Source organism: Anolis sagrei, chromosome 1 (assembly GCF_037176765.1).
Source record: "Anolis sagrei isolate rAnoSag1 chromosome 1, rAnoSag1.mat, whole genome shotgun sequence".
Classification (NCBI taxonomy): domain Eukaryota; kingdom Metazoa; phylum Chordata; class Lepidosauria; order Squamata; family Dactyloidae; genus Anolis; species Anolis sagrei.
In genome coordinates, this window is record NC_090021.1 from 62,279,512 (window position 1) to 62,290,838 (window position 11,327).

Consider the following 11,327-nt stretch of genomic DNA (forward strand, 5'->3'; position numbering starts at 1 on the left):
GAAAACTATGTCTTGATTTAAGTCATTGACGTGCTGGCTGATAGCCAAATAGGGGATGAGCTGGAGATGTCTCTGCCTTGGTCCTTTCACTATTGGCTGCTACTTCCCGGTGGATGTCAGGTGGTGCAATACCGGCTAAGCAGTGTAATTTTTCCAGTGGTGTGGGTCGCAGACACCCTGTGATAATGCGGCATGTCTCATTAAGAGCCACATCTACTGTTTTAGTGTGGAGAGATGTGTTCCACACTGGGCATGCATACTCAGCAGCAGAGTAGCATAGCGCAAGGGCAGATGTCTTCACTGTGTCTGGTTGTGATCCCCAGGTTGTGCCAGTCAGCTTTCGTATGATGTTGTTTCTAGCACCCACTTTTTGTTTGATGTTCAGGCAGTGCTTCTTGTAGGTTAGAGCACGGTCCAAAGTGACTCCCAGGGATTTGGGTGTGCTGCAATGCTCCAGTGGGATTCCTTCCCAGCTAATCCTCAGAGCTCGGGAAGCTTGTCTGTTCTTAAGGTGAAAGGCGCATGTCTGTGTTTTAGATGGATTAGGGATCAGTTGGTTTTCCCTGTAATAGGCAGTAAGAGCACCTAGAGCTTCGGAAAGCTTCTGTTCTACCATCTCAAAGCTCCCTGCTTGAGCAGTAATGGCACGATCATCAGCATAGATGAAACTTTCTGTCCCTTCTGGCAGTGGCTGGTCATTTGTGTAGATGTTGAACATGGATGGAGCAAGCACGCTCCCCTGAGGCAGGCCGTTCTTCTGTTTCCGCCATCTGCTTCTCTGGCCCTGGAACTCAACAAAGAAGCTCCTGTTTTGTAGCAGGTTTCCTATGAGGCGGGTGAGGTGGTAATCCTGGTCGTCTCTGGTTGCTTCTGGGTTGAGAGAATCGGCCGTCTACGAAGACGTTGCCCAGGGGACGCCCGGATGTCTTGCAATCCTGCGAGGCTTCTCTCATGTCCCCCAGCAAATGTTTGTGGGAACATTCAGGACTCATGGGATTACTGCCGGATTGCAATTAAGTATATTTGACCAGCTGAATCATCCTTGGTTGCTTTAATGAAAGCTAAAAATGAAACCTTACAACAAATAAGTAAGTCTATGAGTTGTTTGACTATGGAAATAAATTTGAGAGATTGGAGAGAAAAATGTTGATGTTAATAATGGGAGGACACTCAGAAGTCTTCCTAGAATTAACAAAATTACATTATTGGTTAAGAACAGATTATAAAGGATGAAGTAAGCTTGTCAAATGTTCTTGGGAAGATGATATACTAAGATTGGAACTGGAAACCTTGGGAAAAATGGTCAATATTGAAGAAAATTTGGTTTGTGATATAGTTCCTATGCCTATGCATGTGGGGAAATGGTTCTGGGTTCCATATTTGTTATCCAAGAAAACCATATGCACAAGGTCCAAATATACAAATTTGAATGAAACAATTGATATTGATAGATGCAATAAATGAGAAATGGGATATGTATGTCCTTTAACAGTAAAACAAGTTGAACCATGTGCATTGGAAATGGCAGATGCAATCTGCAGGTTACAAAAGCTAAAGCCCAAAACCATGGTATATGACAATGGAATGTAATGCCTATGTGCTATATCACCTAATGATTTATATTGGTCTGATGGGGAAACACAAACAGAACACCACTGGTATGATATCTTCACAGGATACATCCAATAGTATGTATAGGGATACTTATATTGCTGCTAATCATTTGGATCTTATGGCCTCTTAGATGAATGACAGGATTGACAAATCGATTATCTATATTTGAAAACAAGTTAACGTGTTTAGAAACACAATTATGAACTATGATGTTTGATTAATCATAGAAGTTCAATATTAACCTAAAGAAATGTACTCTACACTTAATCAAGTTTGATTATAAGTATAACCAACACTGAATTGCTTATCATGTATGGATCATGTATGTGATACGATAAATTAGCATTTATGTATCAAGGGGAGGAATATGTGAGGAATGAATGTTTGAATGCATGTAAAAGAGAAGAAACAGGCCTGAAGAAAAACCAACGTGGAGTTATGATATGGGACGAACTTGGCAGTCGAAGCGAGGAGGCAGTAAGGCATAACTGAACAACAATGGACAATGAGGTGTGCGGCCGAGCATGTAAGGAGTGCAGGATATGTGCAGGAGGTACCCCATAAGTCATGAGGCCTGGAATGCGAATGTCTTGAACTTTGGAGAGAACAAAGACATAGTGTCCTTTAATAAGAGGACAGAGAAACCTGACTGTTGAAATGAAGAAAAATGGATTTTGGCCTATAAATGCAGGGGACCCCTGACAATCTCCATGCTTCCTGAACTGCAGCAACAGAGCGTCCACGCTTCCTCGGAAAAGACTGATCATCTTCGCCGGAGGAGGCCTGTGTGTGCATGAGTATGAATGAATGTGTGTGTGCACAAGAGCTCTCCTTGATGTGATTCTGATATGATTCTATGACTTAGACTGTAGCATCCTGATGCCATACCTGTGCCAAGAAGAAACTTGTGTGACTCTAAATACTACAGTTGCCGTTAGTACACATTTAGGACATTACCCCACCTGTGAGAAGATTGTTGCTATGGTACAATCTATCTACTCCCCAACAGGTGAAAGTTGGTGGAATTGGCTAACCTCAGGGTTACCAGATTTCGGATGGCTAAAGGGATTGTTCCTGGGTATTGTCCTGTTGATTATTGTATTTTTTATAATTGTGATGTGTTTTCCCATCATCATGAAGATGTGTTATAAGTTCACCACAAGTGCGGTTCCCAAATGCCAGGGTATCGTAAAAATGTTATAACTAGATATTGATCTTGCTTCAGCTTCTGTATGATCAGCTTTCGCAAAAAGAAAAGGGAGGAGTGAAAGGGTTAACAGAACTTAGAAGTGTTTAAGTGCTGAAATGCAAACCTAAAGAGAGGCTTGTCCCTCTCCTCTGGCCTTCAGAAGACCAAAAGCTAAGAGGAGATAATGAATCTGGAAGACACAAGATACTGTATTGTCAAGTTCGCCTAGGGAGTACTCAGGGTGGGTTAACACCCAAAATGCTTATCTGTAACAATAATGTGTGTGTTTACGTAGTTTGTAGAAGGTTAGCAGTGAAAGACACTGAAGTGGCAAAATATGAGAAAAACATGTTTTTGAATGGTTGATCCGATAAGAGAGGTGTGTGCCCATGACACAGTGAAAAGACATGTATATAAGGTGACTGAAATATCCAAATAGGAGAGACAGCTTTTTTTGAAGACACTGGTTTGTCTTGCTGTTTCTCCCTGTGTGGCCACACTTGAAATAAAGAGACTTCTGCTTTACCTCTGGAGACTAGACTCTCTTCATTTTGCTGCCCTCTGTGACGGACTCAGCAAGGACCCCAAGCAGGGGGTCCCCTACAATAGAATCTTGCCTTTCCCAGTTGGCTTAACCAAAAACAAACTGCTGCAGCCTCTCCTAGCTTGTGTGTTTCCCCATTCATTACTTTTTGCTACTTTGCTGTTAGTTGGCCACACATGCCCCGGTTTTAGTCTGTGACATTGAGGAGTATATCTTCCATAGGGTGTAATGGACATGAAATACTTTAGAATGATGGACCCATGACAAGTCTCTTGCAGCATAAAAAGGATGTTGAAAGGCAGAGAAGGAAAAGAAATGTGGCATCACTTTTAAAACAATTTTCCTTTTAAGACTTTTTTCATGACTATAAACTTACTTCTTCAGATGTAGCATTCTTACAGAAATAAAACCAGTCAGTCTTAAAGGTGCTGCCTCATTTCCCCCTCTACTGCATTCCTATATTTTAGCTAGTTAGTTTAGGCTAGAAAATGGAAAAAGGGAACGGATACATGTAAAAATAAATCATAGAATCATAGAATCATAGAATCAAAGAGTTGGAAGAGACCTCATGGGCCATCCAGTCCAACCCCCTGCCAAGAAGCAGGAATATTGCATTCAAATCACCCCTGACAAATGGCCATCCAGCCTCTGCTTAAAAGCTTCCAAAGAAGGAGCCTCCACCACACTCCGGGGCAGAGAGTTCCACTGCTGAACGGCTCTCACAGTCAGGAAGTTCTTCCTAATGTTCAGATGGAATCTCCTCTCTTGTAGTTTGAAGCCATTGTTCCGCGTCCTAGTCTCCAAGGAAGCAGAAAACAAGCTTGCTCCCTCCTCCCTGTGGCTTCCTCTCACATATTTATACATGGCTATCATATCTCCTCTCAGCCTTCTCTTCTTCAGGCTAAACATGCCCAGTTCCCTAAGCCGCTCCTCATAGGGCTTGTTCTCCAGACCCTTGATCATTTTAGTCGCCCTCCTCTGGACACATTCCAGCTTGTCAATATCTCTCTTGAATTGTGGTGCCCAGAACTGGACACAATATTCCAGATGTGGTCTAACCAAAGCAGAATAGAGGGGTAGCATTACTTCCTTAGATCTAGACACTATGCTCCTATTGATGCAGGCCAAAATCCCATTGGCTTTTTTTGCCGCCACATCACATTGTTGGCTCATGTTTAACTTGTTGTCCACGAGGACTCCAAGATCTTTTTCACACGTACTGCTCTCGAGCCAGGCGTCCCCCATTCTGTATCTTTGCATTTCATTTTTTCTGCCAAAGTGGAGTATCTTGCATTTGTCACTGTTGAACTTCATTTTGTTAGTTTTGGCCCATCTCTCTAATCTGTCAAGATCTTTTTGAATTCTGCTCCTGTCCTCTGGACTATTGGCTATCCCTCCCAATTTGGTGTCGTCTGCAAACTTGATGATCATGCCTTCTAGCCCTTCATCTAAGTCATTAATAAAGATGTTGAACAGGACCGGGCCCAGGACGGAACCCTGCGGCACTCCACTTGTCACTTCTTTCCAAGATGAAGAGGAAGCATTAGTGAGCACTCTCTGTGTTCGTCCACTTAACCAATTACAGATCCACCTCACCGTAGTTTTGCCTAGCCCACATTGGACTAGTTTCCTTGCCAGAAGGTCATGGGGGACCTTGTCGAAGGCCTTACTGAAATCCAGGTACGCCACATCCACGGCATTCCCCGCATCTACCCAGCTTGTAGCTCTATCGAAGAAAGAGATCAGATTAGTCTGGCATGACTTGTTTTTGATAAATCCATGTTGACTATTAGCGATGACTGCATTTGTTTCTAAGTGTTTGCAGACCGCTTCCTTAACAATCTTTTCCAGAATCTTGCCCGGTATCGACGTGAGGCTGACCGGACGGTAGTTGTTTGGGTCATCTTTTTTTCCCTTCTTGAAGATTGGGACCACATTGGCCCTCCTCCAATCTGCTGGAACTTCTCCCGTTCTCCAAGAACTCTCAAAGATGGTTGCCAATGGTTCCGAAATGACTTCCGCTAGTTCCTTCAGTACTCTTGGGTGTAGTTGATCTGGCCCTGGGGACTTGAACTCATTAAGAGCGGCCAATGATGATGGCTGGGGCATTTTGGGAATTATCAAAAATAACTTTAGTAAGATTTGTAAAAACTGCTAATTCTATGCTCATAAGAGGAGCATGGAAGAATACACAGGCTCCTTGGACATTAGCAGTTAAAGCTGCTTGGAAGACTACCTTCAAAACTGATTAGACTATTGGAAAACAGTCTGTTGTTCATGTTGGTGGAGTCAAAATTCCAACAGGGGACTGGCAACCCAGAAGCAGCTATTTGATCCATTGCTGTGGCCCAGTCTGGGTATTTGTGTTTTGTGTGTGTATATATGTCTATATTTATTTGTGTATATGTGTATATATGTGGTTTTGCACATGCGTTGTAATGTATTTTTTTGTTTTTGGCTTTTTAAGTCTCTTCTGCTGTGTTTATGAGTGATGGTCACTTGTTGGCCTGATAGGTGTATTGTGTCCAAATTATGCTAATCCCACAAACGAAGATTACATTTTTATTTATATAGATATCTGTATCCCTCTCTTCCTCCCCTTCTCATTAGCTGAAATTAGAAAGCCATCTCCAAACGGTAAAATCTGGCTCGTTCTCTTTCCCTTCTATTAGCACAAAGGTCAGAAATCTCAACTCAGTGGTAAATTAAGAAACAGCACTTGTTAAACCATGAAATTCTCTCTGAAAGTGGTAATATCAGAATCCCAGTCTGCAATGATGTAAGACTTACTTGTCTTTGTTTTATGTTAGTGAAACGAATTCCCACTCATTGTACATAAATAACAAAGAAATTCACTGCACATTTTAATTAGGTTGCCATTTGTAATTTTCACTGTTGATTTCTCACATTTTCAGTTACAAATTCCCTCCAAAGTGTTGCATTTGGTATGTTCTACTCCAAGGAGGCGATGAAGGATAGTTAACTTGAAACTTCAAAAGCTGCCTGCAGCTTTGCTTCCTAGCTTGACACTTTAAAAATCTCTGCCTCTCATAAGCAAGTCACAAGTTGCAATTTACAAGTTCCTTCACACAGTAATGCACAAAAAGGAAAGAAGTTTAAAGCAAAACTGTCAGGAACCTTGTGCACAGATACAACTTTTTTTCTAGTTATACAACCCTCTTGCCCTTTAAATTTCCAGGATTCGACATAGCACACTTAACAAAGTCCAGAATTGATTTGTTTGAAAGATATCTAAAAGTTTCAATGTAAGACTATACAGTTTGCAAGACTATTCAGAATTCTAAAATATTCCAAAATCCAAATTGTCTGTGTAGCTGAAATAGTAAAGGCTTGACTTTCTAATGGTTCCAAGCACACAAACTGTATCTGGTGCACACAATTATTAATAATACTTTGTATAAAATTATCTTTAGGTTATGTGTATAAATGAATATGAAACATCAATGAATTCCATGTTTAGACGTGGGTCCCCTCTCCAAGATATCTCATTATGTACATATATACAAATAAAGGTGTTTCAGCATCTGAAACACTTCTGGTCCCAAGCATTTTGGATATGGGATACTCAACCTGTGTAAGGATTTTGAGCTTAAAAGCAAGGACAAAGATTTCCCAAACTGTACTCATTGTTTCAACTTATCATCAATTAAAATGTGTCACAACCTTGCAGCACGAGGAAGCATCTGTGTTGGGCACAAGGGTCCATTTTCTGCCCTTGAGGCTCTCCAGGGATCTTATGGATCACCAACTTAGAGTGTACTCCAAAAATGAAAAAAGCCCTCTTCTGTTTGGGAGTATATCCCATTCCTCAATGCTTCAAAGGGAAGTGGTACACTCTTTTTTTAAGGCCAGTATTTGTGGTTTCATTTATCCATGCCTGAAAAAAATATACAAATTCTAGGCTTTTCCCAGGTCCAACAGTGGGATTCTATGGTATGCTTGGGCTGGAGGTCCTTCATTTTAATAGGCTTTATTATTATTATCATTATTATCATTATCATTATTATTATTATTTGTGGTGTCCACGTAAAATCTGGAAATGCATCCCCACAGTAACTTTAAATGGCCTAATATTATTTATCCATAGAGCCAATAAATGACACAAAATAAAATGTATAGGAGTCATTGCCAAACATTTATGCATGAGGCTTCCACACACCCTGAAAATAATAATCGGAAATTGTTTAATATCAACGCGCTTTCCTCAAGATTTGGATTTTTCCCCCCAGCTCTTGATTATTCTCAACACAGCTTTCTGGTCCACTGAGAAAGCAGAAGTCAACTTCTCTAATTTAAATAACTTTTGAGAGGATCTGTTTCATCGCCGAATGGAAAAAGCCGCACATTTGAGGGGTATCGGTGTTTGTTTGGAACATCATCATGCAAACTACTTCAAAATTAGGCACATCATCTTCATAACCCGGTGGAAAAATAGAAAATAGTGACAGGCAGATAAATGTCAGTGTGCTGGAAGAACCATCACCACCAGCATTGAAGCAATGCTCCTACACCACCAACTTCACTAGACTGGCCACGTTGTCTGAATGCCCGATGACCATCTCCCAAAGCAGCTACTATACTCCCAACTCAAGAACAGAAAATGGAATGTTGGTGGACACGAAAAGAGATTTAAAGATGGGCTTAAAGCCAACCTTAAAAACTATGGCATAGACACAGAGAACATTGAGCGCACTAACTGGAGGTCTGCTGTGACCAGCAGTGCTGTGGAATTTGAAAAGGCATGAATAGTGGGCGAAAGGGAGAAACATGCCAAGAGGAAGGCTCATCAAGCCAACTCTGACTGGGACTGCCTTCCACCTGGAAATTGATGCCCTCACTGTGGAAGAATATGTGGATCAAGAATAGGGCTCCACAGTCACCTACGTATCCACTACCAAGACACTACACTTGGAAGGCCATCATACTCGGACAACGAGGGAGCGTCTAAGTAAGTAAGCAAGCAAGGAAACTGCAGGCGTGGGCCGAGCTATGGACATATTACTCACTGCTCTAGCCTGAACCGCTTTATTCTAGCCTAGCCTCGAGTTCAAAGCCTAGTAACAATGCAACTCAATATCAGTGGTGTCATTACTCTTCTCAACTGCACTATGTAACAAAATTAAAAAAAATATGTTCCTGTTTTGAAAGTGTTATTTCCTGTTTAATTGTACAGTAACTACTTTTAAAGTGTATTGTCGAAGGCTTTCATGGCTGGAATCACTAGGTTCTTGTGGGGTTTTTTTTGGGCTATAGAGCCATGTTCTAGAGGCATTTCTCCTGACGTTTCGCCTGCATCTATGGCAAGCATCCTCAGAGGTAGTGAGGTCTGTTGGAATTAGGACAATGGGTTTATATATCTGTGGAATGGCTGGGGTGGGGCAAGGAGCTCTTCCCTGCTGCAGTTAGGTGTGAATGTTTAGCTGATCACCTTCATTAGCATTTGAAGGCCTGCCTGAGCCTGGGAAAATCTCTTGCTGGGAGGTGTTAATCTGTGCCTGGTGGTTTCCTCTCTGTTGTTTTGCTGTTATAATTTTAGAGTTTTTTAATACTGGTAGCCAGATTTTGTTCATTTTCATGGTCTCTTCCTTTCTGTTGAAATTGTCCACATGTTTGTGGATTTCAATGGCTTCTCTGTGTAGTCTGACATGGTGGTTGTTGGTGTGGTCCAGCATTTCTGTGTTCTCAAATAATTTGCTGTGTCCAGGCTGGTTCATCAACATAAAATATAGTTAGAACATTACAAATAATATAAACCATATAAAAGCAACAAAACAATAAAAACCATAAAACACAAGTCCTCGGCATCTTATCATTAAAATCATTTTTCCGTCGCATCGTCCAATCGTTCCATGGATCTCAATTAGTCTGTTACACTGTGTCTACAAACACCTGCTCAAACAGCCAGGTTTTGACTCTCTTTCGAAATGTTCAGAGGGAAGGGGCCGATCTAATCTCTAGGAAGGTCATTCCATAGCTGAGGGGCCACTGCTGAGAAGGCACTGTTGCTCATTCCCACCAATCGCATCTGCGAAGAGGCCTCTCCAGACGATCTTAACTGCCTAGATCAGTGGTTCTCAACCTGTGGGTCCCCAAATGTTTTGGCCTTCAACTCCCAGAAATCCCAACAGCTGGTAAACTGGCTGGGATTTCTGGGAATTGTAGGCCAAAACACCTGGGGACCCACAGGTTGAGAACCACTGGCCTAGATGGTTCATAGGGAGAGATGCGTTCTGACAGGTAAACTGGGTCGGAACCTGAAACAGTCAGTTGATGCATTGGCTGCTTAGACAGATCAGAGGACAGAATGCAGTTTGATCCCATTTGAACTGCTGTGGCTCAATGCCATGGGATGATGGGAGTTATAGTTTGTTTATTTATTTGCGACATTTATGCCGCCCTTCTCACCCCGAAGGGGACTCAGAGTGGCTTACAAGATATATATGTGTGTGTGTGTGTGTGTGTGTTAGCACAGTACAATATCAGCGCTATACATCACTATATTGTACTATACAATTATATTGTAATATTATTAGTAATATTACATTTAACATAAAATATATAATTATAATATATTATTATTATTAGTTTGGTGAAGCACCAGCGCTCCTTGGCAGAGGCTTTTAAAGACCTTGGGAAACTATAATCCCCAGAATCTCATAGCACTGAGCCAGGACAGTTCAAGCAGGGTCAAGCTGCATTTATTCTGCAGTACAGATGCACACCTTCTGCTGTGCTGAAACTAAAGATGCATCTATACCAGGTTTGGGCCAACTTGGGCCCTCCAGGTGTTTTGGCCTTCAGCTCCCACCATTCCTCACAGCCTCAGGCCCCTTCCTTTCCCCCCTCAGCCGCTTAAAGAAGGGGCCTGAGGCTGTGAGGAATGGTGGGAGCTGAAGGCCAAATACCTGGAGGGCCCAAGTTGGCACAGGCCTGATCTACACTGTAGGATGAATACAGATTGACACCCGCCCCCATGCTGCTTCCTTCCCCGCCGGCAGCACTGACCCGACTGAGCAACCGCCTCGCTTTTCTTCGAAGCTGCGACTCCGAGGGCTCTAGTCCGACTGCGCCTGCGCATAAACTTCCGGTTCCCCTTCGCCTTCCTAATCGTCCATGTGCGGGGCAGAGCTGAGGGTATAACTCAAGAAAGAAAACCCTTGGAGAGCTGTCACGCTCCGTTTGCAGACAGTGCTGAGAAATCAAAACAATGCTTCCCCTCTGTAAATAATAGTAATAATTATAATGCAATATATACAATATAAATAATGCAACATAAATAATGCAGTATATGGTAAGTTTAGATTCATATATGCATTATATGGCAGTGACATTATATATCATTACACTTTCCGCAACACTCTTTTCTCAGACTTTTCCCATAGCGCCCTGCATGCTCTCCTACCAGTAAACCAGGGTTGTATCCCTTTCTTTTAGATGCACCTAATTGGAACCGGAAGATAAGTGTACCCCGAGCTCCGTGTCAACAACCTCTTTGCACACTTAAAGACGCGAGACTGCGCATGCGCCAGCTTCCTTCTTTCTTTCCTCTCTGTTTCTCCGGCGCTCAGCGAATGTTGTCTCTTGGTCCGTCACGTGACCTTCACATTCGGTGCAGGGGCATGTTTCTCGTTCCCGCCCGCACCGAAGATAGAGACGCTCCAAGAGAGAGAGACGCGATGGGTCTAAACACGGGATTGATTGTACGTTTCATGGACACATTCTGAAAGCAGTATTGTGCCCAATGTTTTAAAACAATTGTGTGCATGGATCACTGGGTGTGTCGATACTGAAGTGCTGGTGCCTCACATAGCATCGAGCTACAGGGCAGTTAAAGTGGGGTCAAACTGCATTTATTCCACAGTGTAGATGCACCCTATCTATCTATCTATATAATAAAAGTCAGTGTTTGTATGTGGAGGGAGAAGGAGAGGGAAGTGTATGTGGCAGCGTTCTGATTGG

The 11,327-nt window shown here is 42.4% G+C and overlaps 1 protein-coding gene across 4 annotated transcripts in view; it reads right to left on the reverse strand.

The window, feature by feature from the left end:
* FAM120B (family with sequence similarity 120 member B) overlaps window positions 1-10,585 on the reverse strand; it is a 52,268-nt gene extending 41,683 nt beyond the window's left edge. For 2 of the 4 annotated variants that reach the window (XM_067465535.1, XM_060753777.2), the window contains exon 1: window positions 10,374-10,582. The gene's annotated coding sequence lies outside the window, so the exon portion shown is untranslated. Of the gene's footprint in view, window positions 1-10,373 lie in introns of all 4 variants that reach the window. The other 2 variants (XR_009629933.2, XM_067465539.1) reach the window with 2 other exon arrangements.
* Window positions 10,586-11,327: the final 742 nt, after the last annotated feature.